The sequence below is a fragment of the Apodemus sylvaticus genome, chromosome 8 (genome assembly GCF_947179515.1).
Source record: "Apodemus sylvaticus chromosome 8, mApoSyl1.1, whole genome shotgun sequence".
NCBI lineage: Eukaryota > Metazoa > Chordata > Mammalia > Rodentia > Muridae > Apodemus > Apodemus sylvaticus.
In genome coordinates this window covers 83246316-83253802 of record NC_067479.1, presented here as the reverse complement: position 1 = coordinate 83253802, position 7487 = coordinate 83246316, and the positions used below count along the sequence as shown (strand labels likewise).

Here is a 7487-nt window from a genome sequence, read left to right as displayed (position 1 = left end):
AAAAGAAAATGGAGAGAGCATACATTACCATCTTAATGACACACCTGAAAGCCCTAGAACAAAAAGAAACTATTTCACCCAGGAGGAGTAGAAGCCAGGAAATCATCAAACTCAGGGCCGAATCAATCAAGTAGAAACAAAGAGAACCATACAAAAAAATCAACAAAACCAGGAGCTGGTTCATTGAGAAAATCAACAAGATAGATAAACCCTTAGCCAGACTGACCAAAGGGCACAGAGAAAGTATCCAAATTAACAAACTTAGAAATGAAAAGGGAGATATAACAATGGAAACTGAGGAAATCCAAAAAATCATCAGATCCTACTACAAAAGCCTGTACTCAACACAACTGGAGAATCTGGAGGAAATGGACAATTTCCTTGACAGATACCAAATACCAAAATTAAATCAGGACCAACTAGACCATCTAAACAGTCCCATAATGCCTAAAGAAATAGAAGGAGTCATAGAAAGTCTTCCAACCAAAAAAAGCACAGGACCAGATGGCTTCAGTGCAGAATTCTACCAGACCTTCAAAGAAGAGTTAACACCAATACTCTTCAAACTATTCCACAAAATAGAAACAGAAGGAACACTACCCAATTCCTTCTACGAAGCCACAATTATGCTGATACCAAAGCCACAAAAAGATCCAACAAAGAAAGAGAACTTCAGACCAATTTCCCTTATGAACATCGATGCAAAAATACTCAATAAAATTCTTGCCAACCGAATCCAAGAACACATCAAAACGATCATCCACCATGATCAAGTAGGCTCTATCCCGGGAATGCAGGGTTGGTTCAATATACGGAAATCCATCAATACAATCCACTACATAAACAAACTCAAAGAACAAAACCACATGGTCATTTCATTGGATGCTGAAAAAGCATTTGACAAAATTCAGCATCCCTTCATGCTTAAAGTCTTGGAGAGAACAGGAATTCAAGGCCCATACCTAAACATAGTAAAAGCAATATACAGCAAACCGGTAGCCAGCATCAAACTAAATGGAGAGAAATTTGAAGCAAACCAACTGAAATCAGGGACCAGACAAGGCTGCCCCCTTTCTCCTTATCTTTTCAATATTGTACTTGAGGTACTAGCTCGGGCAATTCGACAACATAAGGAGGTCAAAGGGATAGAAATTGGAAAGGAAGAAGTCAAACTATCATTATTTGCAGACGACATGATCGTCTACCTAAGTGACCCAAAGAACTCCACTAGAGAGCTCCTACAGCTGATAAACAACTTCAGCAAAGTGGCAGGTTATAAAATCAAGACAAGCAAATCAGTGGCCTTCCTATACTCAAAGGATAAGCAGGCTGAGAAAGAAATTAGGGAAATGACCCCCTTTACAATAGCCTCAAACAGTATAAAGTATCTTGGGGTGACTCTTACCAAACATGTGAAAGATCTGTATGACAAGAACTTCAAGACTCTGAAGAAGGAAATGGAAGAAGACCTCAAAAAATGGGAAAACCTCCCATGCTCATGGATCGGTAGAATCAATATAGTTAAAATGGCCATTTTGCCTAAAGCACTATACAGATTCAATGCAATACCCATCAAAATCCCAACTCAATTCTTCACAGAGTTAGAAAGAGCAATTATCAAATTCATCTGGAACAACAAAAAACCCAGGATAGCTAAAACTATTCTCAGCAACAAAAGAAAATCTGGGGGAATCAGTATCCCTGACCTCAAGCAATACTACAGAGCAATAGTGTTAAAAACTGCATGGTATTGGTACAGTGACAGACAGGAGGATCAATGGAACAGGATTGAAGATCCAGAAATGAACCCACACACCTATGGCCACTTGATCCTCGACAAAGAGGCTGAAAACGTCCAATGGAAAAAAGATAGCCTTTTCAACAAACGGTGCTGGTTCAACTGGAGGTCAGCATGCAGAAGAATGCGAATTGATCCATCCTTGTCTCCTTGTACTAAGCTCAAATCCAAATGGATCAAGGACCTCCACATAAAGCCAGACACTCTGAAGCTAATAGAAAAGAAACTGGGGAAGACCCTTGAGGACATCGGTACAGGGAGAAAGTTTCTGAACAGAACACCAATAGCGTATGCTCTAAGAGCAAGAATTGACAAATGGGACCTCATAAAATTACAAAGTTTCTGTAAGGCAAAGGACACCATCAAGAGGACAAATCGGCAACCAACAAATTGGGAAAAGATCTTCACCAATCCTACATCAGATAGAGGGCTAATATCCAATATATATAAAGAACTCAAGAAGTTAGACTCCAGAAAACCGAACAACCCTATTAAAAATGGGGTACAGAGTTAAACAAAGAATTCTCACCTGAAGAACTTCGGATGGCGGAGAAGCATCTTAAAAAATGTTCAACTTCATTAGTCATTAGGGAAATGCAAATCAAAACAACCCTAAGATTTCATCTTACACCAGTCAGAATGGCTAAGATTAAAAATTCAGGAGACAGCAGGTGTTGGAGAGGGTGTGGAGAAAGAGGAACACTCCTCCATTGCTGGTGGGGTTGCAAATTGGTACAACCACTCTGGAAATCGTTCTGGGGGTTCCTCTGAAAACTGGGCACCTCACTTCCAGAAGATCCTGCTATACCACTCCTGGGCATATACCCAGAAGACTCCCCACCATGTAATAAGGATACATGTTCTACTATGTTCATAGCAGCCCTATTTATAATTGCCAGATGCTGGAAAGAACCCAGGTATCCCTCAACAGAAAAGTGGATGCAAAAAATGTGGTATATCTACACAATGGAGTACTATTCAGCCATTAGAAACAATGAATTCATGAAATTCTTAGGCAAATGGATGGAGCTAGAGAATATCATACTAAGTGAGGTAACCCAGACTCAAAAGGTGACTCATGGTATGCACTCACTAATAAGTGTATATTAACCTAGAAAACTGGAATACCCAAAACATAATCCACACATCAAATGAGGTACAAGAAGAAAGGAGGAGTGGCCCCTGGTTCTGGAAAGACTCAGTGAAACAGTATTCAGCAAAACCAGAACGGGGAAGTGGGAAGGGATGGATGGGAGGACAGGGGAAGAGAAGGGGCCTTACGGGACTTTCGGGGAGTGGGGGGGCTAGAAAAGGGGAAATCATTTGAAATGTAAATAAATTATATCGAATAAAAAAAATTTTAAAAAAAAGAGCTACTAAAATTTAAAAAAAAAAGAGAGAGAGAGAGAGAGATGAGGATGAAGAGAGGAAGAAGATGCCGTGGGTTAGGATTCAGAAAAGCATAGACCTGAGGTCTGGTCAATCGGAGTTAGGAGCAGCCCAGATAAAACATAGTCATAACTTGCGATTATAGGTAGAAAACAGATTTTAATAGGATAGAGGGTAAATATCTGCCCAGCCCTAGTGCTCATTGAGGTTTATTTTAATTTGAAGGTTGTGTGTGTCTTTTATCCGGGAACTATATGGTGAAAGGCAGGGTAGAAATCCCAGATTGGGATTAAATATTTTCTACAACAAAGGGCCTCTTTGGAGTTTCTTTGTGTGTGTGTGTGTGTGTGTGAGTGTGTGTGTGTGTGTGTGTGTGTTTCATGTATATCTTCATATTGTCTCAGTATTCCAAGGATACTCCCTTGAAACCTGACAGAGATCAGGATTAGAATGAAGAGAATCTTGTCTCCTAGAGCTCCTGTGGACAATCAGACTGCTGCAACCTGCCACACACAGCCAGTGTGCCTCTGTGGCATAAGAGACACAAGTTCTGCTGTGCCTTAAACATGAGTTAGACATACCATCCTGCCACCAACACATTTCTAATGTGCATATCACAAGGCCCTTGTTGAACCCTGGCACTGAGCCAGGGCAGACCACAGAAGGACATTCCCCTGCTGCACCTCCTGGGTGGCCAGACCTCCCAGGGCAAAGCATTTCTGTGGCTTTCAAGGCTCTTTGGTGACTCCCTGCCCTCCTCCACCCTTCCTGCTGGTGACCCTGTCACAGACATCCAAGAAGGCCATGCCCTAGTCAGCCAGGAAAGCGCCCTTTTACCTGGCCCTTCCCTGGGTTACTAGAAATAGCAAGCAGAGGAACTTCACACAAAGTTTTCACTGTGGATTCAACACCCTTTTCCCCTATTCCCAATTTGGCATTTTCTCTCCTTAGAGGATTGAGGAAAAGGTTTTTTCATCCACAATTGGTAGAAATCAGCTTCTGTTCATGACAAAGAAGTCTGTGAGACAGCCAAAGTCAAAAAATTACAAGAGGTGCTCGCTTCGGCAGCACATATACTAAAATTGGAACGATACATAGAAGATTAGCATGGCCCCTGCGCAAGGATGACACACAAATTCGTGAAGCGTTCCATATTTTTTGAGCAGAAATACCTCTCGCCACATAATAATTAAAACCCCAAATGCACTAAACAAAGAAAGAATATTGAAGGCAGTAAGAGAAAAAGGCCAAGTAACATATAAAGGAAGACCTATCAGAATCACACCAGACTTCTCACCAGAGACCATGAAAGCTAGAAGATCCTGGGCAGATCTCATGCAGACTCTAAGAGAACACAAATGTCAGCCAAGACTACTATACCCAGCAAAACTCTCAATCACAATAGATGGAGAAACCAAGACATTCCATGACAAAACCAAATTTATACAATATCTTTCCACAAACCCAGCCCTACAAAGAATAATAGTAGGAAAACTCCAATACAAGGAGGGAAAATACACCCTGGAAAAAGTAAGATAGTAACCTTCCTTCATCAAACCCAAAAGAAGATAATCACTCAAATATAAAAATAACATCAAAATGACAGGAAGTAATAATCTCTATTCCTTAATATCTCTTAACATCAATGGACTCAATTCCCCAATAAAAAGACATAGACTAACAGAATGGATAAGGAAACAGGACCCTACATTTTGCTGCATAAAGGAAACACACCTAAATGTCAAAGACAAAAACTACCTTAGAGTAAAAGGCTGGAAGACAATTTTACAAGCCAATGGTCTTGGGAAACGAGCCGGAGTAGCCATTCTAATATCAGATAAAATTGACTCTCAACCTAAAGTCATCAAAAGAGACACTGAGGGACACTTCTTGCTGGTCAAAGGAAAAATCCACCAAGAAGAACTTTCAATTCTGAACATCTATGCGCCAAATGGAAGGGCACCCTCATTTGTAAAAGAAACCTTACTAAAGCTCAAAGCACACATTGCACCTAACACAATAATTGTGGGGGACTTCAACACTCCACTCTCCTCAATGGACCAATCAGGAAAACAGAGACTAAACAGGGACACAGTAAAACTAATTGAAGCTTTGGATCAATTGGATTTGACTGATATTTATAGAATATTTCACCCTAAAGCAAAAGAATATACCTTTTTCTCAGCACCTCATGGTACCTTCTCCAAAATCGATCATATAATTGGTCACAAGACAGACCTCAACAAATACAAGAAGATTGAACTAATCCCATGCCTCCTATCAGATCACTATGGTATAAGAGTGGTTTTCAATAGCAACAAAAACAACAGAAAGCCCACATACACATGGAGGCTGAACAATACTCTACTCAATAACACATTGGCCAAAGAAGAAATAAAGAAAGAAATCAGAGACTTTTTAGAATTTAATGAAAATGAAGGCACAACATACCCAAATCTTTGGGACACAATGAAAGCGGTGCTAAGAGGAAAACTCATAGCCCTGAGTGCCTCCAAAAAGAAAATGGAGAGAGCATACACCAGCAGCTTAATGACACACCTGAAAGCCCTGGAACAAAAAGAAGCTATTTCACCCAGGAGGATTAGAAGACAGGAAATCATGAAACTCAGGGCTGAAATCAATCAAGTGGAAACAAAGAGAACCATACAAAGAATCAACCAGTCCAGGAGCTGGTTCTTTGAGAAAATCAACAAGATAGATAAACCCTTAGCCAGACTGACCAAAGGGCACAGAGAAAGTATCCAAATTAACAAAATTAGAATTGAAAAGGGAGATATTACAACAGAAACTGAGGAAATCCAAAAAATCATCAGATCCTACTACAAAAGCCTATACTCAACACAACTGGAGAATCTGGAGGAAATGGACAATTTCCTAGACAGATACCAAATACCAAAATTAAATCAGGACCAAATAGATCATCTAAACAGTCCCATAACCCCTAAAGAAATAGAAGGTCTTCCATAGAAGTCTTCCATAGAAGGTCTTCCATAGAAAGTCTTCCAACCAAAAAAAGCACAGGACCAGATGGTTTCAGTGCAGAATTCTATCAGACCTTCAAAGAAGACCTAACACCAATACTCTTCAAACTATTCCACAAAATAGAAACAGAAGGAACCCTACCCAATTCCTTCTACGAAACCACAATTACGCTGATACCAAAACCACACAAAGATCCAACAAAAAAAGAAAACTTCAGACCAATCTCCCTTATGAACATCGATGCAAAAATACTCAATAAAATTCTTGCCAACCGAATCCAAAAACACATCAAAACGATCATCCACCATGATCAAGTAGGCTTTATCCCAGGGATGCAGGGTTGGTTCAATATTCAGAAATCCATCAATGCAATCCACTACATAAACAAACTCAAAGAAAAAAACCACATTGTCATTTCATTGGATGCCGAAAAAGCATTTGACAAAATTCAGCATCCTTTCATGCTTAAAGTCTTGGAAAGAACAGGAATTTAAGGCCCATACCTAAATATAGTAAAAGCAATATACAGCAAACCAGTAGCCAGCATCAAACTAAATGGAGAGAAACTTGAAGCAATCCCACTAAAATCAGGGACTAGACAGGGCTGCCCCCTTTCTCCTTATCTTTTCAATATTGTACTTGAGGTACTATATAGACAATTAGACAACATAAGGAGGTCAAAGGGATAGAAATTGGAAAGGAAGAAGTCAAACCATCATTATTTGCAGAGTCTACCTAAGTGACCCAAAAAACTCCACTAGAGAACTCCTACAGCTGATAAACAACTTCAGCAAAGTGGCAGGTTATAAAATCAACTCAAGCAAATCAGTGGCCTTCCTATACTCAAAGGATAAGCAGGCTGAGAAAGAAATTAGGGAAATGACCCCCTTCACAATAGCCACAAACAGTATAAAGTATCTTGGGGTGACTCTTACCAAACATGTGAAAGATCTGTATGACAAGAACTTCAAGACTCTGAAGAAGGAAATGGAAGAAGACCTCAAAAAATGGAAAAACCTCCCATGCTCATGGATCGCCAGAATCAATATAGTTAAAATGGCCATTTTGCCAAAAGCAATATACAGATTCAATGCAATACCCATCAAAATCCCAACTCAATTCTTCACAGAGTTAGAAAGAGCAATTCTCAAATTCATCTGGAATAACAAAAAACCCAGGATAGCTAAAACTATTCTCAGCAACAAAAGAAAGTCTGGGGGAATCAGTATCCCTGACCTCAAGCAATACTACAGAGCAATAGTGTTAAAAACTGCATGGTATTGGTACAGTGACAGGC

At 39.9% G+C, this 7487-nt stretch overlaps 1 non-coding gene across 1 annotated transcript; it reads left to right on the top strand.

Annotated features, from left to right (window-relative positions):
• The first annotated feature begins 4239 nt into the window (after nucleotides 1-4239).
• On the top strand, nucleotides 4240-4346 carry LOC127691806 (U6 spliceosomal RNA). Its single transcript, XR_007979379.1, has one exon. It is a non-coding gene; the product is annotated as a U6 spliceosomal RNA (small nuclear RNA).
• The last annotated feature ends 3141 nt before the right edge of the window (nucleotides 4347-7487 follow it).